Source organism: Ochotona curzoniae, unplaced genomic scaffold, assembly GCF_017591425.1.
Source record: "Ochotona curzoniae isolate NIBS_2020 unplaced genomic scaffold, NIBS_Ocur_1.0 contig_2321, whole genome shotgun sequence".
NCBI lineage: Eukaryota > Metazoa > Chordata > Mammalia > Lagomorpha > Ochotonidae > Ochotona > Ochotona curzoniae.
The window spans coordinates 1,572,140-1,598,318 of record NW_024465421.1 but is presented as its reverse complement, the minus strand read 5'-3'; the positions used below and the strand labels follow the sequence as shown (position 1 = coordinate 1,598,318).

General features: G+C 42.3%; 1 protein-coding gene across 3 annotated transcripts in view; it reads right to left on the bottom strand.

Annotated features, from left to right (window-relative positions):
- The window catches only part of CALN1 (calneuron 1), a 483,009-nt gene that overhangs the window by 393,918 nt on the left and 62,912 nt on the right, over positions 1-26,179 (bottom strand). The window contains exon 1 of one of the 3 annotated variants that reach the window (XM_040973779.1): positions 1,552-1,842. The exons of the other annotated variants lie outside the window; for them this stretch is intronic. The gene's annotated coding sequence lies outside the window, so the exon portion shown is untranslated. Of the gene's footprint in view, positions 1-1,551; positions 1,843-26,179 lie in introns of those variants that run through there. 3 annotated transcript variants of the gene reach the window in all.

Below are 26,179 nucleotides of genomic sequence, written 5' to 3'. Positions count from 1 at the left end.
TCAGAGCCCTTACACACACAGGGGGCAAACAGAACCTCCTCCGTCCTCCACCGTCTGCTCACCTTTCATGACTATGCAATCAAAACCTCCGAGCAACCAAGGCAGGGAGCTGAAGAGTGGCTTCCCAAGACAACTTCACACCAACTGTCATTTACGTGCCTTCCCCAAGCTCCAGGCTTGGGTGGAAAACGAGTCTAGCTTTGGTCAGCAACGGACCAGGAGACACAGGACACAGTGTCGACACAGACACAGGACCTCCGCCTGCACATCCAGCAACAGGAGTCACCCCCAAACCCGTTTTAGTGCACCTGCTCTGTGGCACCCTGAAATGGATTATCAGCATCTACCAGATTTCACAGGCACATGTGGCCAGCACGGGACTGCTACTTTCCCAGCCTCATAAAGTCTCTCTCTCTTAAGAAAAAAAAAAAAAAAAAGAAAGAAAGAAAAGCAGGTTCAAGGTCTGGGGATGGTGCCCCAGTCTTGGCTCCCACGGAACTGCAGGCAGAGCCTCACCTGGGAGTTGGGGCGAGGGGTTTGGGCACAAATGGCAGGAAGCCAAGCGCCTGCCTCTCTCACCCTTCTTGTCCCGGAAATAGGAGCAGTGAGGAAAACGGGGTTGGGGGCTAAGGGCGCATGTGGTGTGCGCTGCGACGCAAGCGGATGGGTTCGGTATGCTCCTGGCACCCATGCCTTTCGGGGGGCGGGGGGAGGGGAGACGCGTGCTCCGCTTGCCCTGGCCCCCAAAAAACGACCTAGAACTACCTGCTGCTACTACTGTTGCTGCTTAAGGCGTCCTCAGGCCAAGTCTAAGGAAGTTCACTCCCTGTCGCGCTGGTTAGGGGAGGTTAGCACCCCAGCCATCCCAGACCGCCGGGGAGGACAGGAACCCACCCGTCGGAGATGCTCGGACCACGTCCCAGGATGGGTTACCCGAGGCCTCCCCAGCACATTCGCACGCGCAAAGGCCGGAAGGGCCGGGGCGGCTGGAGCCGAGGAGCGTGTGTGCAAAGAGGGCGAGGAGCCCGTGTTAGGGGTGCTGGAGGTGGACCGAACCCTGCCTCCTGCCCACCCCCTGCCTCCCGCGGTAGCCATGACTCCGGGCTTCACGGAGACCTGGATGTAGCTAAGGCGCTCTCTCACCTGCGCCGCGCTGCGGCTCCGGGTCCCCTGCCTTCTCCCTGCCTACAATCCCACCGGGGGCGCGCAGCCAGGTGGCCACTGGCACCTCCAGCCCGCACAGTTGCAGGAGACGCGAGTGAGCCGCGCGGCCCTGCCCGGGCCCCACGCCCCCAGGCAAGCGGCCGGTAGGCAGCGCCAAGGAGGCAAGGTGGCGCCCCCAGCCCGCCCGGTGGGTGCCGGGCGCCGGTACCAACAGGTACGGGAGGCGCTGTGGCCAGCTCGCCTGCCCACTCCGGGACGGGAGCACAATGCCTAGGTTGGAGGGGGAGGGGGGCAGGATGGAGGGGGCGAGGACGGGGGAAGTAGCGAGGGGAGGGAGTGAGCGGGCCGGCGGACAGCAGGAGCAGCAGCGGCGGCGGCGGCACTCACCTCTCTCTCGGCCGGGGCCCCGCAGCCCGGCTGCCTTGGCGCCTCCGTGCGGCGCGGGGGGCTTCCTCCGAGGCCCGCAGGGAGGGGGCGGCAGAATGGAGACGCCGAGCAGGGGCAGCGCTCAGCCTCTGGCTCACACCCCCAGCCGGCAGCCGCGTTCTCGTGCCGGCATCCTCGCTGCCGCCGGCTCCCACGGCGCCCCCGGGGCCGCTCCCCAACGCGCGCGCCGAGGCCGGCGCGAGCCCCCCTCGTCGGCTCGGAGCGCGGAGCTGAGCGCGTTCCTCCCCTGTCCTTGTCCTCTGCTCCCGTCTGGGGACGCGTGCCCTGCACCCCCTGCACCCGCGCGCTCCTCTACCCTTCCCGTTCTCGCTGACCGCGCGGGCTCAGCCCATGTGCGCGGCTGCCTCCTCGCTGCGCCCCGGAACCCAGTGGCCGAGGCCCCGCCGGAGTTGCGCGCCCTAGAAACTCCATGCAGCTCTGGCCTCCACCCGGGCTCCTCCCCAGCGCGCCCCCCGGAGCCTCGCTGCCGCCCGCAACGCCGTCCTCGCTCTGCCTCGGCGCGTGGCGCGAGCCGGGTGGCACGGGGCTCGCGTGGCCGCCAGCGCCCCGGCTGCTCCCAGGGTCCGGGAGCCCCCACCACCACCCCTCCGTTTAACCAATGGCTCCCTCGGTTTCCAGGCGGCGCAACCTGAGGAACGCCTCGGCGCGCGCGCACTCACACGCACGGGGGGCGAGCTGGAGCTTGGCAGCCGGTGCTCCTGCTTCCCTCCCTAGTGGAGCTGCCCACGTTAACTCCGCCAAACTGCTGTTTTTCCCCCCCGTATTGGACAACTCACCCGGCCACCCCACCTTATCTACTTAGTCCCCCCCCCCGCACCCCGGCGAAGGAAGGGGAAGTCCACACCCTGGGGCCACGGTGACACCTGCATCCGAGGTGAAAACTGGGGCGAAGAAAAGGATTCTGTGAACCCAGCCCAGGCACCCTCGGCTGCTTTGGAGCATCGCCTGCCTCCCTGTGGTCTCAATCCCCCTGGAGCCTGGGAGCAAGTGGCGGCAGGGGGGCGGACCATCTTTCCTTCCAAGGTCATAGAATGGATTTTCCGGGACGAAGGAGAGGGCTTTTGGACAAAGATGTGAGCTTATGATCATTCAAGCTATTGGCACACTCAGACGCCTCTTCTTACCTCCCTTGCCCCGTGCCATCGTCCGGTCACCTTTCCTGATTCCTACCTGTCTGCCTGCCATGTGACCAGGAGCTGACAAGAATATACAGTGCAGTCAAGGTTTGTGTTGTCAAGAAAGAAAGCAGATAGCAAGACATGAGTCGTAAACCATCACACACGGGCCAGCCCCTTGCTGCTGTTCCCAAGGGTGTGCCAGGGGAGAAGGAACAACTGGGCCTGACTGGAGCAGGCCAGTCTCTTCCCCTTCTGCCGGGTCCCTAATTTCTTGGCCCTGTTACTCAGAGAAAAGACAGCTCACCAACTCAGATACCTCCAGTTTCCAGAATAAGGGAAAAGATCAACGTGGAGGCTCTCACAGCCATTAGGAACAAAGCAGCCAACGCTGTCTTAAGCCTCTGGTCCGAACAACTAAGACGCCATCACCTCTGCTGGCTGCTTCCGCTGCCGTGGGAGTTGGGGCATGGACACTGCCAACTAGCAGTACAAGCCCGTCAAGGTACCCTCCCGAGCTGCACCTCTTGGCTTTGCAGCCTAAGCATGGCTTCTGAGTGCCTGTAGCACCTGCTACAGGTACCACACCTTTGGCATTGAGTATTTGCTCTCTTCTAGGCTTATGTTCTTTTCTTCTCCTGGCCCTGCGTCCCAAGTTTTCTTACCGTCTTCCTGGGCCTTGTGCACCTTGTTCAAAGAGGTACACAGCAGGTATTGCTAGAATTTCCATAAAGCGTGGCAGGAAGATGAGCACAGTTTTCAGGCTCAGAATCTTCCCTGATGATCCTTTAGTTTAGAGGAGAGTCGCATCTTGTCGCAGTCTGTTGCCTCAGCAAGCAATTGACCTCTCACTTTCTGGATGGCAAGCAGGTGACCAAAGCCCCTTGGCAAGCTTTCACGCACAAATGCTGGGATTACCCACATAGCCAGAGCACCCGAAGTTCTCAATCTGCCCTCACTCACTGGATGTGGACACCTGAGAACAAGTTACCGGTTGTCTCTTAATCTGATCATGTTCATCTTGTAAAGTGGAAAAGTAGCTACCCTGAGATCGCCCCCTGGATCTCCACCTGCCTAGCCCAGAATGGAGGCCGTAAGCACATGGCACACTGTGCCCTTGGTTAACTGAGACCCCAACATGGTCTGTTCACTGGGCCTGTGGCAAGAGCCACGGCTGCAGCCCAGTCTCTCTGCACCCCAGTCTCTCTTCTCTGCTCCTTTAATGAGCTGTGTTAAGACTTCCTTTGTAAACAATTCTAGGAAGTCAAATGTTACATTCATCCTGCCTTTCAGCAGGTAAGGAGTCTGCCCTGGGAAGCAACTTCCTGTGTTCCCTGACCTTCGACTTCATGGGAAGGTCCAGAGAGATAGACATACCTGCTAGCCAGTCACAATGCTGTTGTTGGATGGCGGTACTGTTGGGACCGCCTTCTGCCTGCCCCCTTCTCCTACCCTATATAAGCTCGTGACTTCTCTCAGATGAATTGACATTCATCACCACCAGTTCGTGTCTAGTGTTTCTGCTGGAGAAGAGTGGGCTGTGGCCTCATCCCTGGGAGGTCTGGGGGCCTGCTGGGCAGAAGATGCCCTCCCCCCACCCCCACCGACTACTCCCATTAGGTTGTTGCAAAGATTCAATATGATCATGTGAAGCAGCAAGTTTTCAGCAAATGTCATTGGTGGTCATTATTCATGAGTAGTTGACAAGTATCAATGACACCCATTTGGGGCTGTCCAGAATAAGCAAAATGGCCAACTTTGGTGAGCAGGCCTAATTCAGCTTCCTGGTGTTCACTGAACAGCCATTTTAAGAGTCGCAGGATAAGGGGATTACAGACTCACCAACCCTGAACACCTTTGCTTCAACTTCTCTTCCATGTTTTGTATATACTTGTCCCTGATGTCAGAGGGGACTGGTTACAGGACATTCCTCCCAAGAATATACCAACATTCATAGATGCTCAGGCCCCTATGTCATATTTGCATACAACTTAGGCACATCCTCCCATACACTTCAGATCACCTCTAGGCTACGTACACTACCATTTATTTACATCAGTGCTATGCAAACAGCTATTGGATAGTATTGGTTAGTGGGTAATGACAAGGAAAACTAATGTGTACACCTTCAGTTAAAGACCATGCTTTGTTATTAAGCAATTTTGATCCATGGCTATTTGGGTCCATATTTGTGGAATGCAGGGATACTGAGGTCATATGTATTCTGAATGTGTCAGCTGTTCCCTATTATTTGCTATTAATTTCTTGCAGCCCCCTCATATTCCGCTGTGGCTTTCTTTGCATTCCATAATGACTAACAGATGATGCCGGTCACAAGCTACTGACCATTCTCACATCATGTCAAGTGCCACTTGAATCATTTACCAGAGTTTGAAAAACTAAGATGTTTATTGTCACATTGCGATCTTGGATATGGCTGGAGAGTGACTTGTTATGTATTCTGTCCAAGGAGAGAATGCAGAATGTACTGGATTCTTTACAACACATATTCTCTGCTCTTGAGGTGTTGAGGCGGGTTGATCTGCAGTCTCAGCAAACCAGAAGAAAATTTGGTGTCTGGAAGCAGAAATTGAAAACATAGGCCAAAGTTGGACAGGTCTGAAAGACTTGTTGGCAGAAGTATCAAGGTCTTTTAGAAGATTCTTGCAGAAAACAAACAGAAACCTTTCTAGAAGCCAAGGGGTAGAGCACAGGAGTCATGTGCTGGCAGTAGCACTAGCAGAACTATGGCAGGGACAATGTGGTTATTCCAAAGGGCCCTAATGAATTCACGAACCTAACCTGGGCCATTTCGAAGTAGAAAATAGAAAATACCAACTGAATTTTTCCAACTGCCTAAACGATAGGCAGAAATAGATTAATTAAAGAACAAGAAGCCAGGAATTACTATGTTAATACAGAGAATTATTTCACACTGCAGTATCTCCAGGACAAACATTTTCAAATCCAGGACAAAAAAAAAAAAATCTGATTTCTGGATGAGGAGGATATCAAAGTTAAGGCTATGAGATCCTTTATTTATCTTTTTAAGGTTTATTTATTGGAAAGGCAGTGTTCCAGATATGGGGGAAGAGAAAAATCTTTCATCACCCACTGGGTCACTCCCTAAATGGCTGAGACGATCAGGACTAGGCCACGCCAAAACCACGTGTCAAGAGGAGCTTCATCCAGCTCTCCACATGAATGCTGACCCGAGTACTTATGACATTCTGAGCTGTATTCCCAGGCACCTTAGCAGTGAACTGGGCCAGAAGTGGAGTGGCTGGGGCACACGCAGGTGGGCTACCAGCCTCACAGGTGGCAGCTTGCCCTCCCAAGCCACAATCCCACAATGTCAGCCCAACATCCTTTCTTAACACCTCCAAGGCATCTCAGCGTATTCCTAAGAGAGCTTTCAGTATCTTAAAGTCAGTATGCTTTAGGTGCCCCCATGTGCATGAAAGCAAAAGGCCTATTCTCAGAGATGTGTTATTATGATGTTTAGCCAATGGACAGATAGTAATTTAAATGATCCTCAAGGATCTTCAAGGGGATACCCTAGTCTGGGTTGGAAAGGGTCAGAAACAGGACCTTGGGATCCCTGACCCTTCAAGGGAAAAACACAGGATGCAAACGAGGAGTGTTTCTCATGGGAGAAGGACTCAGAGCCCACCACAGTGTGAAGTCAAGAAAGCAAAGAGTCACTCACAACAAGCAAGACCAAGTCCTCATTGAGGAACTAGTGACATCAAGACAGCTAGGTTTCAGAAGTATTGTCAACCAATGGCTGTGGCAGAAAATAGTTCCCAATGTCACCCTACAGAATCGGAGGACTGAAACTGTCCGCTCTCTGCCTCATTGGTGTCAGGTGTTTTGGCCAGGAGGAAGAAGTCCAAGGTACAAGTGTCTTGTTGCCCAGCATCACGTATAGAATTACTTCACACTGGAGGTGGAAGCTGAAAACACGGGCCAGTGTTTAGAATGATGAGAACGGGGACCGCATGTCTGAACCTGATGCCTGAACCACAATAACAAGGAGGTCATGGCAGGTATGTGGATGCATCTGCACCTTTCTCAAGTTGGGAAAATGTCAACCATGTTTGTCTAGAGGTGAATTTTCTACTATGGCCAATTCAACATGCTCAAAAAGTGTCTGACATTGAAGTTGAGATCTCCTTGCACTTAACTCTGCACAGAATCTGGGATTTCTTTAATAAAGTGCTTTTGGGGAAGTTCTGGGAATAGGCCTCAGGAAACTGGAATATTATTTAACTTCATATCCTTTGGAACACTCTTAGAGTGTTGAGTCTCTGAATGGAATTATGGTTAAACTAAGGTCATTGTGCCGTAAGGCAGCCCAAGCTGGCTTCCTGGAGATACCATGTGAAGAAAGGAAAGAGGAAAGATTGATGGAAAAGGTGAGGGGAGACACAGAGAGAGAGATCCTATCCCCAATTCTTCTAGCTCCTGCCGGTAAGAGTCCTTTCAGCTAAGGAATCAGATATTGTAAAGCAAAGACAAACCATTCCCAGCTGCCCGCCACACCCAAAAAGCAAACAAAAAACAAGTTATCAACAACAACAACAAAGAAAATTGGCTTTAGAATTCTATATAACTCTGAATCACAAAAGAAAATAAACTCAGAGTCTGAAATAACTTCATCTAGGGCTTACATATTCAGTTAGCATGTTAACACAGATAAGAAAACAAGTGTTTGCATGGTGAAAAGGGACAGAAGATAAGTGGCTTTTTAAATTCAAATGTACATGCAAAAATGTACATTAGCCAATCAAGAATGAAGCCAAGAACTCACTGGGAGGGGAGAGGCATTGGTGTGATCTGGTGACTTTGGCTAATAACACTAGCGAATCTTCAAGGAGAACCATACCAAAGACTAGAAAAGAAAGATAATATCTTAGAGATGTGGAGGCTGTCACAGGGACAGGAACAACTGAGTTCCAGTAGTCCCAGAACAACCAGGCTTAAAAAACAGAAATGCAACAGAAAACTTGGAAAATTAAAAAAAAAAAATTTCCTCCTAAAGATGCTACCTCATCTGTAGCTACACGGGGTGAAAAGCAGAGCAATCAAGACTCAGTTAAGAGACTAACCCTGAAGCAAATTATCTGGCAGTCTCTCCATGCCAGCAAGACAAGAACTGGAGTTTGGAACCAGCCAATGGGAGCAATGTGTGCACTGGTGAACTGCCCAGGGTACTCCCCGGGGTTTCTTAGTCTTAAGGCATTAAGGTTAAGGACAAACAAAAATCCTTCGGATGATTGAATCCGGCCACAGATGACCTCAGTGGTTGATTAGCAAAGAATGTGCACCCCTACCTTCACTGCCTGCCAGATGAAAATTGAAGTTTGAAGGGAGAGAACGACATATAGAGTCACAGCAATTTTTTGGATATTACTTTTGGCATTTACTCAAACATTACCAGGCATGCCAGGAGAAAGAACCAAACAACGGAAAAGAACAGACAACAAAAACATTAGTGACTCAGACATTATAATTATTCAAAACGGACATTAAAACAATCGTGGCGAGTGTTCAAGAAAACAAATCAGAAGATAGAAAACTCTCAGGAACGAAGCAGAATTTACTTTTTCCAACAAGTTCTTATTATTTACATGAAAATATGTACACATACTTTCTCCGTACACAGAAAATTTTTAACTGTATATACATATGTGAGTCTCCCATATTTTTAAACAAGTCGTATTTTAGTCTTTTTTCCAAGAATACAAATATGTCTCAAACTATTATTCACCAGCCACAAAAAAAAAAAACACCTGATCAACTCAAAAAGTATTTATTTTGAACTCAGAATTACTACTAACTTCTTTTCAGATATAATGCAAATCAGAAGAGAATGGGTGGACATCTAGTGTGTGCTGACGCAGCAAACAGAAAGAAACAGAAATATCTGGAAATCTTCATTAAGTAAAAATGCTCCTAGGGCTACAGGAGAGGGACTTGTCGGATACTCACATCAGAGTGCCTACCTTCGTTCCCGGGTGAAGCTTCTGATTTCTGGCTTCATCTTCATGAAGCCCCCCTTTAGGGGTAGGCAACAGCTCTTGTGATTGGATTTCTGACACCCAATAGGGAGACCTGTATTAAATTTCTGACTCCCAGATTCAGCTTGACCCAGTTCTGGCCATTGTGGAGAAGTCAAACAGAACATAACAGCATTTCCTCTTTCTCCTTCTCCCCTCTCTCTCTCATTTTTTATCTCTCTCGGCCCTCTTTCCCTTTTCCTCTCTTTCAACCTTTCAGATAAAATAAGTAAATAAAGCTTTTTGAAAATGGTAGTTCCCAGTTTAAAACAGACATGATGTCGATGCATTTGTGGGACTTACAAAGTGCTATACGTAAAACACAAAAAACAACAAACAAAGGGATAGAGGAAGTGGAGGTACAGTATAGAAAGATATTTACTTTATTCATGCAATGATACTTGTTGTATCAGACTGTCATATGTTGAAATGAAGGCACACAGTGTCCCACTGGAGCACAAAGATGCATAGTAAATAAACAAATAGAGGAGGTTAAATGAACTATTTGAAAAACAATTAACACCAAAGAAGACATGAAAAGGGAGAAATGAGCAAAGAACAAATGGAACCAAAAGAGTCAAGAAAATGTCAGATTAAAAGCTACATTTATTATGACTTATATTTAATTAATATTGGAATACCAAAAGCAGAGATCAGGAGGATGGATTACACTACAGTGAGACAGAGCTCTAGACAAAAAGCAAAGACACTCTTTAAATGCACACGTGTAGATAGGTTAAAAGTGACGAGGAAGAAAAAAATATGCTGATGGAATATATTAATCGTAAGATCTACAAAAGCTATCCAACTCGGGATTTATTGCCAAAAGTTTAAAGGATGAATTCTTATGGACGATATGTCAGTTTACTAAGCAAGCATAATAATAATCCAAGATCTCCGAAAACCTAACTTTTGAACACATGCAACGCAATACCCCAAGAAAATAGCAAATCCAGTGGCATAGTGCAAGACTGTAACGCACCTCCTTCAAGTTTGGGGAAGACATACACAGAGATGGAAAAGATACTTTCAATTAAATTGAATTTATAGAACATTGCACTAACCAAACTTTTTCAAGGACACTTGAAATCTTCAGGAAAGAAAAAAAAAAAAGACAACAGAAAACCATATCCAATAAATTTTAAGGCAATGAAATCATACAGAAAACACTTTTGCAGTACATGGAATTAAATTAGGAATCAATAATTTAAAAAAAAATGGGAAAGTCCCCAACAATTTATAAGGATCAATTTCATCCAATTCATCTGTCAAAAAAATAAATCAAAATGAGCACTTTTAGGTATTTTTAAATGAAGTAAAATAATAAAATAAGAGCACTAGGTATTGTAATATCTGAGATGTTGGAATAGTACTTACAGGGAAATTCTAGTTTAAATGCTTTATTTTAGAAAAAGATGACAGGTTTAAAACTGATGTTATATATGACTCTGGCTTAAGAAGACAGAAAACAGAACACTGCTTTTAAACTAAAGGAAAATACAAAGAAGGAAATCAAGATAAGGGTAGAAATCCATAAACTAGACAATGAGCAAACAATAGTGGAAAACAATGAACATGTCCATAAAATTTTTAAATCTCAAGATAAGTTAGCATAAAATAACAGCAAAAACACAGCTGACCAAAATCAGGCATGATGGAAGGAGCATCTCCACAGAGCCTAAAGATATTAAAGAGGGTAACACAAAAACATTACATGCAACTCTATGCTGAACAGCTTCACAATTTGCATAAAATAGAAAAATTCCCTGAAAAGTAAAAGCTAACAAAATAGATCCAACAAGATAGTAAAAATACAAGCAAGCCCCTCTATTTTGAAGAAGAAATTTAATTTATACTCAATATTCTCTCATCTCCCCAAGATGTAGGCAAATCCCTGTGTACCAGAATTTTCCTTGATAACTTCTAACAAACATTTAACTAAGAACCGGTGTCAATTTTATGCAATCCTTTGATAAAATCAAGCATGGTAGATGGGAGCTTAGTTAGGCTAGAGGTGAAGGAACCCAACTTCCATGTCAGAAGGTCTGGGTTAGACGCCTGATTGGGACTCTGGCTTCTGTCAACGAGGTTGCAAGGCAGTGATGACTGCTCAAACAGCTGAGTTACAACCACCCCATGGGAGTCCTGGAATGAACTCCCAACTCATGCTTAGAATCCAGGCAAAGGTCCTGGTGGGCATTTGAGAAGTGCACCAGCAGCGGGCGCTGTCAATCACCCTCTCTGTTGCTCTCTGGCCCTGCCCAACCCCCACAAATTAATAAATAAAATTAAATAGAAAGCAGAATACATCTCATTTTATGAACCCCATTTTATGTCACCAAATTGCCAAAGTAAGAGAACATTTTAAAAATGTGCACACAGTTGCAAAAAGTCTTCACCTATCTGCAAACTGGACCCAGTCATATATTTAAAAAGAGAGAGAGGAGAAAAAAAGAGTAAATTTTGACAAAACAGAATTTTAATATCATAGAAATAAGTCTCAATTTTAAATTCTAAGGATTGAGTCAACATAATTTATCAATTAATAGAAGAAAATGATCAGTTTAATGTACTCATAAAAAGCAACTGACAAAATTTAACATCTGTCCGTGATGGAAAGTATCAGAAAACTAGAAATTTCTCATGGAACTTTACACCTTGATAAGGTACTACTGTCATACAAATGGTCGAAAATGGAATGACTTCCTGTACGCTTTTTTAAAAATTTCTGCATAACATTTGTTGGTGGCTTCAAACAGTAAAGAAAATCTAATAAAAAGTGACTAGTATGTCATAAGCAACAAGCAAAAGCTTTCTATTGAAAGTTCAATAAGTGTTTTTAGCAAAAATCGACCCGTTAGCTTTAAAATTCATGTTTGATTCTAGAGGACGCCGAATCACAAAACAATCTTTTAAAAGCAGAAAGTTGGGCAGGACTACCTGATTTCAAGTCTCACTGGAAAGCCAATCAACAAAGTGTGGTTTTGGCAAAAAGCTGATGCATTGACAAAAGGAACAAACCAGATCAGGAATAGACCTACACTTACATAATCCGCTGTGCTTCACAAAGGTGCCAAGTTAATTCAGTGAGGGAAAGGGCGTTCTTTTCAACAAACTGTGCTACAACAAGTGGAAATGCCTGTAGAATTTGTTCTTTACCCCTCACACACACAAAAAATTAACTAAAAAATGGATTATGGATCTAAATGCAAAAGCTATCACTTAATAACTAAGAAAATTGAAATGTATTGCAAATATTGGTAAGAGAAATTTTTATTAGAATAAAAGAACAAACCAGAAGGAAAAAAAGCTCATACTTTTGATTTCATTAAAAAAAACAAGTGTGAAAAAAGAAACAAATCGTAGAACTGGAAAAATGCTCACAAAAAGATCTATACACATGATAAAGAACTTCCATCAGAAATATATCAATAGATCTGGCAATCCAATGATGTGGAAGTGAACATCTCATCTTTTTATCTCATTTCTAATGTGGTAATGAATAATACTCTTCAAGATGTATGATTGGTTAATAACACTTGAAAAGGATGTTCAGTATCATCTGCTGGTTACCAGGGAGTGCAAACGAAAGCCATAAGGAAATACTACCACATTGTCAGAAAAACAGATAAAATGTCAATGTCAGACAATGTCAAGGGTTGGCAAAATTGTGAAGCAAGTGGAATTACTACACAATGCCACGGAGACTGTGAATAGTTTAATTATTTAAGAAAATTATTTGGCACTTTCTTACCAAGTTAGCCTCACACCTACTCTGTGAGTTATCAGTTAATGAAGTCCACAAAGTGATTTTTACAGTAATTTCCATGGAAGCCTTATTTATAAGAGACAAAAATTGAAAGTCAACCAAGTGTCCATCAATACATGAATGGATAAACAAGCTATGGAATATTACTAATCAACTAAAAGGAACAAAATACAAATCCACATCAAACTAGTAGAGGTCAGACACAAAAAAATGTATATGCACCATTATTTCCTTGTTCTGAATTTCTAGAACAGCAAGTGAATCAATGTACCCTTGAGGTCAAGAGTGGGAGGATGGATGACCACAAAGTGGTACTAGGGAATATTTTTAGGATGATGTAAATGATGATGATATATCTTAATTATGGTAATGGCTGCAAAGATATTTACACTGGCCAAAATCCATCATATGATATATTTGAAGTAAATCTATTTTAGAGTGGGTAAATTATCCTCACTAAAGCTGATTTTAAAAGAAAAGAGTGAAGCTTTAAAAATCGTGGTTAAATTTTTTTGAAAAGGCAGATGCATTTTTAGACATATATATTCTTTATATATATTACATATATATATAAAGAATTTGTCACAGCACCTATTCTGAAAGAAATACTATCATGAGTAATGCAGCAAGGAAGCATATGGCACAAAATGGGGAAACGGAAACAGAAGAATAAAGGGCACTGCAAATGGTAAAATCAAATAATGATTACAAGTGGAGCATCCCTAATCCAAAACCCCACATATAAATACTCCAAAAGCCATCACTCTGACACGACACCATAAGTGGAAAAGTTGCAATGATGAAACTTTGTTTTGTACACACAACTGTTGTGTACCTTCAGATGATGTGCATTAAGTGCACATAAAGCAAGCATGATTGTTGTGTTTAGATGGGTTGTTTCCCCCAACTAACTCATTATGCATATATGCAAATAGTCCAAAATCAGAAAACAGTCTGAATTCTGAAACACTTCTAATTCCAAGCATTTTGGATAAAGGATATGCACAACCTATGTTATGATTTAATCCAATACTAACAGATGTGAATCATGTTGGGCAGGTTTGTAAACATAGGAAGAAATAAGATACATGTCACCAGTCTCATGGGGTGGATGCAGTCACAGCATCCTATGTTGAAGTGACTGAGGTGCAGCACCAGGCTAAAAGACAAGGATACACCTTGTGGTTTCTAGGGTCATCTGAAAAAAGAAACCCAATCTATTACTAAGAAGGAGGAAAGCTAATTAATAACTCTTGCTTGATTTTGTTGGAATTAATCAAGATTTTAGAGAACAAAGAATACAGACTAGATAAAAACAATAGAAAGTAAATGGTAAGAGTGTAAGCTGACATCCCACTCCTGGTAATTTACCCAAAGAAAATGAAATCAGTATATAACAGAGTCATTTGTACCTCTGCGTTTATAGCAGGTCAGTTCACAGCTAAAATAGAATCCACCCAAATGTCCATCAACAGGTGACTGGATAAAGAAAGTGTATGTATACTTGATAGAATACTGGTCAGTCATACAGTAGAATGAAATCCTGTCTTTTGCAACAAAATGGATGAAACTGAAGATCATTAAGCTTAATGAATTAAGCCAGTACCCTAAACACAAATCTATTTATCTGATTTCTTATAACTTAACACGCAGAGCACCAGATACTGCGATGTATATGAATGGAATTAACTTCTTGAGGTTTGATTTTTGTTTACACCCCGTGTATATTACGACAAAACGGTGGTCTTTCTACTTACTGCTTCCTGAATTCTTCGCTGAGTGGAGGGTGCAGCTTGTGATTAGAAAGTAAATTAAAAATATGTCATCCCCAAAATAAAAAGAAAAATAAGGAAGGCAGGCTCATGGGAAGCATCATTACCATCTTAATGCTGTATACATGGAATCCATGAGCTCTGTTCCCATTACATAAATAAATAATGATTAAGTGATAAGATTCCAGGTTGAAATGCAGATAAATACGACATTCCCAGAACAAAGATTTCTCTGTCAAACACAAATATTAAACATTGGCAACTAGACTGTGTTCACAATAGAGACATATTAAATACAGGGACACAGAATTGTTGAAAGGGTGGTATGTGCAAAATTTGAAATCTGGTAGAGCTATATCCAACAAAGCAGATTTTTGGGTAAATACGTTTTGCAACATAAAAAGACATGTTACAGGGATTTCAGTGTCAATCTCCCTGGAAGATAGAACATTCCTAAAACTGGATACAATAAATAACACATGCTCAAAACTCATAAGGTAAAATTTACAGAATTAGAGCTTTGCTCAGTCTAATAGAATAAATGAGCAAGAACTCAAAGAAGAATATATGTAACAAAAGAAGAAAACAATCAAGACATAATAGCTACAAAGCTACACATTGTATAAATTAAGGAAGTATCTGAAAATTTAGTCTGAAGATGTCAAAGCAGATGTGGCCAAACACTGGCAGTTTCTCAGGGGATGTGAGAGACTCTAGAGTAAGACATTATGGCTTTACAACATAAAAATTTCTGACCTTTCTTTCTCTCTTTAAACAAAGTAATAGAGACTTCCGCATTAGTAAATTTCTGCATTAGTAAACACTTTAAAAAACCTCCTCCATGAAACCTACAAAAAGCAACAAAGGGACAAACAAAATTAACACTGAGCTGAAACTTCAGCACAATCTTCACCTTGTGTTGCAAAGGTGAAGGGCAATTGCCAGACACGGCATAGCTTGAATCAAAATGAAATAGGATGCTGGGAACTGGCTGCATCTCCTCAGTGTGAGATCATCCCTGGGCTGTTGGCTGGAGGACCTCCACCACAGTATCCTCCAGCTTTGGGGGTGGTCATCAGAAGAACAGGACAATGTTAGAGAGGTTCCAAAGGGGTCTCTGATGCCCAGGAAGTGCCACTTTAGTTTGCCCCATTTTTGCCTTGGCAAAAAAAAAAAAAGGAAATCAATCAGAAATAAAGCCAATTTCTTATCAAATAAAAACAGAGGAAAATATAAAATATTAGCTAACACCACCGCTTCCCACTACTAATAAAATATCAGGGATTTCTCAGTCTACGTTGCATCACATGGTTATCAGAAGCAAGGTTTTTGGACGATTTTTTAAAAAGGGCACAAATGAGGCTCATGCCAAACCAACTGAAATTAGAATCTACAGAAATGAAACTCAGGCCAAAAAAATTCTATTATGAGATAGTACTTTTAGCCCAATCAATAGGAAAAAATTAATACACATTACAACCCCAAATGTGAAGAAATGTAAAAAAAAAAAATGTTTATAGGCATATTGAGCAATAGTGTAGAGGTACGAGACCTTAGTTTTTTCGATTATGCTTTTCCAGGTAGATTAGTTCGGTTAATAAAACACTCTTAATCTCTTTCATTCCTTATTCACTGCACCAATTAGGAAATTTGGAGTAAGGACAAGAAGTCACTTCTCCCTCTTACTCAGTCTAGTGCACTCCCCTTGCCTTCAGAGAGCTCTGTTTGAATTGAACATGTCTTATCCCTCACCCTTTGTGGCTAGCCAAGTAGAGGATGACCTAATTCTGGGTTCAGGAGAACCAGCTGAAGCAGGGTGACAGTTTGATGCCAACTCTCTGATCTCAACCTTGAAAACAAAAAGAGGTTTTCAGCTGGAGAGAAAGGGGTGAGATTTGTTCATTCCCTTCAAGCCACCAGGAACAAAGTCCACCAAGACACATGGACAGATAACATGTACGCTACCAGTCTCACCTGGCGAGCCTGCCACCTTCATTGAGCTGCACTTATTTCCCTTCTTTCCTAATGAAAGGCCCTGTGTCTTTTCCTGCCTCAGGCTGACCCTCCTCTGTGCATTGGATCACATCCCTCCCCAGTGCACAGGGACTCTGCATCAGATCTGATACCTTTCATTTGTGCAGTAATTGGCAAAACCCTCTATCTTGAGAGCCAGACTACACTGGAGTCATTCTTGGCACCGTCCTCTTTCCCACTCTGTGCCTAATCCATCTCTGAGTCCTATCACAAGGTTCCAAATTCCACAGAGAAAAAAAGAATATTCAGCCTCCCCACCTTTTTAGTCCTCCAGCTCCTCTACGATTTCCTCTGGTGGGTGAGCCTCAGGATGACATTCTTTCCTATTTCTTCCTCTTTGAGCTATTTTATCCCGAGCTGTCCCCACTTGATACAAATGGTAGCACACATTACATGTAGTTCAGTGCCTTTCTTTCCCACTTGCCAAGATATGACCTCAAGAGAAAATTTACATACAGTGAAGTGCCTGGGTCTTTACATGTACCAGTTTGATGACTTTGGGTAGGTCATGCTACCAAATCCTGACTGTCCTAGGTCACCCATGGAAATACCTCATGACAAGATGCAATGCCTCCAACACCCAGGTTCCCATCAGCTTCATAACTCACACATTTCTTTAAATAACATATTTGTCAATTTATTTAAAAGGCAGAGTAACAGAGTGAAAGGAGAGAGAAAAAGAGAGAGAGAAAGAATGTCTTCCATCCACCATGCATTGGCTCACTCAGCTCACTCCCCAAATGACTGCAGTGGCTGGAGCTGTGCTAAACTGAAGCCAGGAACCCAGAGTTTTTTCCCTGGTCTCCCACCTAGGTACAGCGGCCCAAGAACTTGAGCCATCTTCTACTGTGTTTACAGCTGCATCAGTGGGGAGATAGATCAGAAATGAAGCAGCTGGGACTTGAATTGACACTACTATGTGATACCAGCATTGTAGGTAGAAGCTTGATCTGCAATGTCACAGCACCAGTCCCTTGCACATTTCTTAAGCTTGCTAACTTCTCTACATAACCAGCAGAACCCTCTGGCTAAGACACCATCCAGTCTACCAGCTGCTTCCCCGTGGTCTCTCCTGACAAGTCTCCCACCACTGTGTTCTCATAAAGCCTTGCCATCATATTCTCAAAGACTCATGTGATCTGGATACCACTGCTCTCAGAATCTCAGTATCTCAATGTCTCCTTGACTTACTATTACTCTCCAGAAAAGACCAAAATTCTTCCTTGGGTGACAATGTCTTACTGACTTTTTTTTTTTTTGCCACATTTTCTCTTTGCCCTTTAACCCAGCTGCCTATTATTTAGTTCTACCTGATGCACCCATCTCTTAGTCCTTGTGCTCCAGATGTCATGCCAGCTGGTCATCATCTCCCCTAGGTAGCAGGTGTCTCAACCTGACCCCTTGACCAACTCATACCTGCTGAGGCTCAGAATGTGATAACCTGAACTGCAGCCCATGGGTATGCCGAGTACTTGCAACTAAAGCATAAAGGAAGCGTACATGAAATAGAAAATCTTTTATTTTTTTTCCCCCCTCTGGCTTCCATCCCCAATTTCCTTTCAAGTCAAGCCACAGAAACTAGTAATCCCCCTCCCCAAAGTCAAAGAAGCTAGGCACCCCACTCACCCAAGGAGAGTCATATAACACCTTAAAAGGTCACTGTCCAATTTCTCCCTTTCTCTCTTAAACATTTTCCTTCTAGAGAGTTCTGGCTTCCTATTCAGAAAGAAGGACTGATATTGCAGAGAGACCAAGAGGAGAAGAAAAGATGGGCCAGTGTGAGTTTCCCCTCTATCTGTTACCATCATCATAACCTTTTGTCTGGTGTCTGCCTGGCTCTCCATTCCAATCAAATCTGAGCATATGAACACACAGCTCTCCCTGTGTCTCTCGGTCTTTAGCTTTAAAGGCTTCCACGTCAGTTGCATTTTGGATTAAACAGATTGTTGTTAACTTGTCTCTTACTATGATGGACCGTGTTGACCATAGCTCTCATGATGGGTGACCCTACTGCCTGTGCACATCTGCCTGTTAATCAATACATTTTGCGGAACTCATTGCTTCTGAAGATAAGTGTGACCATCTGATTCTCCCGCAGCATTTAAGCTCTATGGGAACAGGGCCTGTCGCTATTCGTGTTCAACCTCACATCCCCACAACCAACACAGTCAACACTCTATAAATGCCAAGGGAAATAACACAGCACATAATGAACTAATGCATTGGCTTTGCTTTCTGTCATTTAAAAAATGAAAACAGAAATCCACAACTTCTTATAGATTCCAGTAAACATTTTTTTTAAGGGAACAAAAGGAGGAATTTGTTCTTTTGCAAGGAAATAATACCTAATAGATGTAGAAAGAGTAACAGAAATTTAAAATTTTCCATGGTAGTGACTGACTTAGGAATTGATTATTACTGGGTATTAAAGATCCCTAGGTTGTGGCCAGTATTGTGGAGTAGCAGCTAAAGCCACACCTGAAAAGCCAGCATGCCAAATGGATACTGGCTCATGTCTCAGCGACTCCACTTCTGATCCACCTCCCTGTTAATGCGCATGGGAAAGCAGCAGCAGATGTCCCAAGTTCTTGGGACCCCTGAATTGAGCTTCAGGCTCCTGGATTTGGACCAGTCCAACACCAGCAGTTGCTGCCATTCTGGGGAGTGAACTAATAGATGGAAAATCTCTTTGTCTCTCTCTCTTTCTCTATAACAGTGACTTCTAAAAAAATGAACAAATATTCATAATACAATGTGATGCTGCACTTCAATAGAAGAATAGACTTGTGCCTGTTGTTGAAAGACTATACCATTGTTACAATGTAGGGGAAAAACAGTGGATGGTGGGGAGACGGGAGAGAGGGAGAGTGGAAGGGGACATTTCTGAGCCTAAGGATCTATATCATAACAAATATAAAATAAATTTTAACGGAGAAAAATATTAGATCAATATGGTGCATAGGTGATTTATTTACATACAGTTGTCTAGATAATAATGATTTTCACGTTTTTTTTCATTTGCAGCCACCAGACATTTGCATGTTTAAAAAAATATATGGATTTCTTTTTTTACTGGAAAAGCAGAGTTGAGAGAGAGAATAGGAGAGGTAAAAAAAAAGCTCATCTCTCTGCTGTTTCATTCCTTCAATGGTTAAAACAGTCAGTTGAGCTAGTCCAAAGCCAGGAGCCAGGAACTTCTTCCCAATCATCCACGTGGATACAGTGATACAGTTGCTCTCCTTTGCTGTCTCCCCAGGCCATCCTCAGGAACTGAATCAGAAGTAGAGTAGCCAGGACTCAAATCAGCGGCCACATGCGATGCTCGCACCCCAAGCAGAGGATTAGCCTGCTATGCCATGGATTCAGCCTTTAGAAATTTTCACATTTTAAATGATTTAGTTATTTGAAAGGCAGTTACAGGGAAAGAAAGAGAGTGAGAGAGCAAGAGAGAGAAAGAGATTCCAGCCTCTGGTCCACTCCAAAATGACCCCAATAGGCAGGGCTGGGTCAGGATAAATCAGGAGACAGAAGCATCATGCAAGCCTCCCACAGAGATGGCAGACACCCAAACACTTGGGCCATCTTATGCTGCTTTTTCCAGGCCCTTATCAGGGAGCTGGCTTACAAGTGAATGGAACAGCCAGGACACAAACCAGCACCCATATGGGATGCTGGCATTGCTATCCGCTATACCACAACACCATCTCTAAGATTTTCACATTTTAAGCTATTAGAACAAAAAAGAAAATATGACAGGACTACACAGCCTACAAAATCTGAAATACATAAGTGAGATGGGATCTCCCAAACTATCATTGAAAATGTGTATTATTACAATAACTGCATGTAGATTTCAAAAATGTTCACACCAAAATAAACTTATCATTTAGATCTATTTTTCTAAGAACTTTCTGAAGTTACCTATTCTGTTTGGTCCTTTGCATTAAAAGTCTGCTCACTATTGCATTGGGTAAAAAGTAGTTAGAGAAGAAGGTAGAAGATGTGGAGTCCTCTGACATGCACCAGTTTACGCAGTATCTAAATGAGCACATTGCTAGCAGGACAACCTAGTATCATGTTGTTGGAATGCGGTGTGCTGAGAAGATACCACCTGTGTGGTGTTGCTGCCAGAGCTACGGTACCAAGGAGTGGCATCACAGCATCAGCATCCCCTATGAGAGAACTGGTTGAGTACTGGCTGTCTCTGCTGATCCAGGCCCATCCTAATTTGTTTAAGAAGGCAAAGGAAGATGTTTGCAGTACCTGCACCTTGGCCACCCACGTGGAAGACTGAGATGGAGTTCCTGTATCCTGGCTTTGGGGTGGCTCATACCGGATATTGGTGCCATTTTGGGAGCAGACTCGCAGGTGGAAGCTTTCTCTCTCTCTCTCTCCCCATCTTGTCTGCCATTGTCTTTCAAACAAATAAAACTTTAAAAAAAATTGTTGCTGACCCTAATCACTAGGAAACATCATACAAATCCAGGCAATTCCTCCAAACGATTAACCCAAACTTACACAGTCGTTGACATATGCTGCATAAAATTCCTCCTAGATTAAAGACCTGACAATTAAATGAATTTGCAATTCATGACCGGATCTTGAATTTTAAGACAAAAGATTAGAAATGACATTATAGTAACATTCAGGGAAATTTGATTTGCGTCTGAATTTACCCTCCTTTATCAATGTTATGATGTATGTGTGATAATTACACCATGATCCTCTAGGAGAATGTAATTGCTCTTAGGAAATTAATTTGGGGGTAAATCAGGGGTGAAGTCTATCATTATGTCTCTAATTGATTTTCACCTAATTTACAAATGGTTCAAGGAGAGAGGGGAGAGAGCGAGCACAAAACAAAAAGAGATCAAATGTGAAGGATACATGGATGCTTTCTGTGTTGTTTTTGGAATGTTATCTAGGTTTGAAGTTTTTAAAGTTAGAGAAAAAATCCAAACTTGTGTGTGCTTTTATAAAAAAAAAAAAAGAAATGAATTTAATAAAAAGCTAACCAGTAATATCCTTTGCCAATCACCTCTGAAGGGTGGAATAGAATGAGATTGGGTACGGGAGAAAATGTAACAACACAAATTCAGTTCCACCTTTTGACATCTATTACAATGAGAATGTATTATTTTTGATCTTTTGTATCCCAACCCAAAGCTTATTTACCGTGATTTTAAAAAGAAATCCATAAAAGTTGCTCATGTACAAATCAGGATTAAATATCAAGCTTTTCCTGGCTTCAGTTATCCCTCAGCCTCCCTAGCTCATTTCTTCTCTGCTCAATTCCTGAAGCCCCCCTGGATTTCCTTGATCCAACAACCATGGTCCTCTAGGAACCCTGGTCCCTTGGGCTATGTACCAAATATTTTTTATTGTCATTCACCATATAAGCTGGGACTGGCAACTGACACAGAAGCTAAAGACACATCTTGGGATACTAGCATCCATTATCTGAGTTCCTGAATTAGAATTTAGAATCCTGCCTCTGCTCACCATTGATTCCAACTTCCTGCTAACACGTACCCTTGGAGGTAGCAGGTGATGAGGCAATAGGCTGAGTCTGCCACCCGTGTAGGAGACCAGGACTGAGTTCCACGCTCCTATGTGTGTTATGGGCCAGTCCTGGCTATTACAAGAGTTTGGGAGAAAAATACCAGATGGAAGATCTCTCTCCTCTTTCATAAATGAAAACAAAAATAAATAAATACTTCAAAATCCGCCAATATGACAATGGATGTTAAATAAAATTATTTCATCTATAAATCCAGTGCTTGGTTTGCACATGTAGATGTTTTTTTTAGAAGTTGACCTTGATCTCATTCGCTGAGTCTGGTGGTTATGACATCATGGTTCGCCAATGGAAGCACCATAGTGTGTATTCAAAGCCCTCCTAAGTCTTAGCCTGTTTGTCTCTTCATTGTGCTATTCATGAGTTGTAACCTTTGAGATCAGGAGGATAGTGCTTTTCTGAGCTCTGCAAGTCACTTTCGCCAGTTAGTAAACCAGAGAAGAGTGTGGAAATCTCTGAGTTCACTGCCTGTCAGAAGCGTGAATGGACTGGGAAGTCCATGAACTTGAAACTGCCTTGTGAAGGCTGGAGTCCATAGTATGTGAAGCCTGAACTAATTTCAAGCTGTTAACTTAAGCACTGAGTTGCAGTAAACCAATAAGGGTCGAAACGGAACAAATGACATCCAAAACACGAGCAGATATTTCTTTGGTAATACCTTCAAAGTGTTTTAGATGAGAGGGTAGACTTAGCCTTTCATATAAGAAAATGAAACCCACAGTTTAAATGTCAGACAAAATCAAACTCAAGACATAAATTATTAAACAGGACAAAGAGAGCCAGTTAGCAATGATGAAAATGAAATACAAACCACAATGAAGATGTTTGTACTGTACCATTATACAACAAATAACCTAACACCAAATCAATTGAAAAACCATTAGGAACACAGTGGGAATTGACTTAAATGTCAGGTTACAAAAACTATGTACCAAAATCAATAGCTTACATAGCAAGGTATAAAATACATTGAAAGCCAGAAAGCCTTCTTCATTCATAATGGCGATTAAAAAATATTTGATATATATGAAACAAATTTGGAAAGTCTGTTAAGGATCACACAGGAACACTTCAACAAAAGGAAACCTTAATAAAAAAAAGATACCATGTCACTAACTTAAAAAAAATTGCTGTAAGTACTGCCAAAATTTCAGTCACTCATAATTGAAATGTCAATGAAATTTATTGTAGAATTTGATCAAATGATTTCAAGTTAATATGTAAGATTAAATATTTACAAGTGTGGGGAAGCTAGCTCAACCATTAAATAGACAATAAATCTATAGTGATTCAAATCAGAGATTTATCTATAATGATCATTAATTTAAAATAAAAATGAAAAATTTATGATTTTTCCCATATCCATATCTCTCTTTGAAAGGGAAGCTCTATGAAGAAAGAATTCTCTTTCTCTATCTCTCTTTTCTGCTGTAGCTCAAGTGCTTAGCATGGTGCCTAGGAAATAAGGACTTATTCTATGAATGGGTGAAGGAAGTGATAGACTCAACTTTTCATGTATGAATTGACATACACAGATTCTTAAGTAGTTCAGAATGCAGCTTAATTTCATCATTTCATACATATAACAAAAAACGAGACTGTGTGCCATAAATGCATACAATTACGATATGTCAATCAAGAATAATATCAGGAATTAAACAGGAAGACATTCTGGATTACAGTGTTGGATCTGGGACCGGGGTTGTGGCACAATGAGTTCAGCCACCACCTATGTTGACAGTATGCCATTCTGGAGCACAGCTCAAGTCTCAGCTGTTCCGCTTCCAATTCAGCTGCCTGCTCATGTGTCTGAGAAAGCAACAGTTGATGACCCAAGTGTGTGGGCTCCTGTGCTCAGCCCAGCCCTGGTTGTTGTAGCTGTCTGGGCAGTGAATCAACAAATGGAAGATCTCCTTCTCTGTCCCTGGTCCGTGTCCCAATGGAGCTCAGTTCTTTCTTTTCATTTAATGGAGCCATTAAACCCTTGATTATAATGTAAATTACAAAAATTTTGTCTCAAAAAAATAAATAAGTAAACACATATTTTAAAAGAATCCCTTTTGGTGATGTCCAGAAAAGGCATGCAGTGTGACTGACTTCTTTCAATGTATTTCTTGTATGGTTAATATCGTCCCAATATAATTTTTTGTATATAAATTTATACACATATGTAATTTTGTGTATATATAAGTATAAACTTATATATAAATATATGCATACACTTATATGTAAGTTTTTTGTGTATAAGTTTCTATACAAAATCGTAATTTAAAAGGAGAAATGAGGATAAATTACTGAACATTAAACTGAAGAAGTTAGAAAAATAAAGTCACAAACAAGGCTGTGGAATGAGCAAAGCCGTGAAGATAAGATTAGAAGCCATCAGATAACGCAGGGATTGTCTGAAAGTCGCTGGCACACTTCCTGCCAAATGATCACTACTGAAGCCATGCATCCATACAAAAAAAGCAAGTGAGAACTGGTGTGAAACCAGGACCCGTAGTACAAATTTCTGCTGGTTTCATCTCACAGAGTACAATGCAAAAACCTGTTTGAAAACCAAGTTCTACAATAAACTACATACAAAGTGTTCAACGGGTAAAATTTAGACTAATATATATACCTGTGCAATGATCACCGCATTCAAGACGGTGAATGTAATCATTACTCAAAATGTCTCGGCGTCCCTGTATTTACTCTCCTTGTGTTTCTTTTTCTTTTCTTTCTTTTTTTTTTTAAAGATTTATTTATTTATTGGAAGTCAGATATACAGAGAGAAGGAGAGGAAGAGAGGAAGATCTTCCGTCCGATGATTCACTCCCCAAGTGAGCGCAATGGCTGGTGCTATGCCGATCTGAAGCCAGGAGCCAGGAACTTCCTCCAGGTCTCCCACACAGGTGCAGAGTCCCAAGGCTTTGGGCCATCCTTGACTGCTTTCCCAGGCCACAAGCAGGGAGCTGGATGGGAAGTGGAGCAGCCGGGATTAGAACCGGCGCCCATATGGGATCCCGGGGTGTGCAAGGCGAGGACTTTAGCAGCTAGGCCACGCCGCCAGGCTCCCTTGTGTTTCTTTCATTCTTTCCCTCTGTCCATTGGAACCAGTACCGTTTGATTTTGGAGCGTGTTGCAGACAGACAGACGCCTTGATGTACGCACTTTGTAATTTGGCTTCTTTATTTCAGTGTAAGTATATAGAAATTCATAGCTTGCTGAGAGGTACTCCATTGTATCCGTATCTGGTCATTCCTTAATCCACCAGTTCATTGATGGGCATCTGGGCTGCTTCCAGTTTTCAACGACTACAATTCAAGTTACGATTAGCTGTCAGTCCTGTGTCTTTGTATGAACAGGTGCTGTCATTTGTTTTGGCGAAATGCATAGAGACACATTTTGTCACAGGTGTGTGTTTACCTCTGAAGAACTGCTAAGTTGTTACACAAAAATGTTTGCAGCATTTTTACATTTCCATTAGCAATATGTAGGAGTTCCAACTGATGGACTTGTTCACCAACACACAGCATAATCCTTTTAATTTAGGTCACGATAATGACTGTGAAATCACATTTCTTTGTAGCTGGGATCTGCATAGCTTAATAACCGATTTGGCTTAATACCTTTCCAGGTACTTAAGTGTCTTTCACATACCTTTTTTGATAAATTCTATTCACATCTTTTACTCGTGTTTTGGCTTGGCTATTTCCTGAATATTGAATTTGGAAAACTCTATATATGTTTTGGACGTAAGTCCTAGATAAAATGTTTGATTTTATTTTCTCTATTTTTTTGGCTTGCCTTTACATTATGGTAACAAGTTTTCAAACAAAAGTGATCTGAATTTTGACAAAGTACAGCATATTAATTTATTTCCTCTTAGATCATGTTTTTATGCCATATTTTTAATTGATTTGCTTTACTCAAGATCATTAAGGTTTTCTTCTGTATGTGGCTTCATAAATTTACACTTTACACTTTGAAATAATTCCCTTATGTGATGATTTGTATGAGTGAAAGTATATGTATGTATGCATGGTCGTATTGCATATGGAAATCTAATAGTCTCACCATATTTCATTGACAAAGCTATGACTTCTTTGCATTTTTGTCAAAAGAAAAAAATATATATATAGTCTTCCAGGTCTAGGTGAAATGAATATGCTGCATCCACCCTTTCTCATTGAAATGAAGCTATAAAAGCAGGATAGATTAATGAGGCATGTGTTTGAGAACTCTGAAAAAAA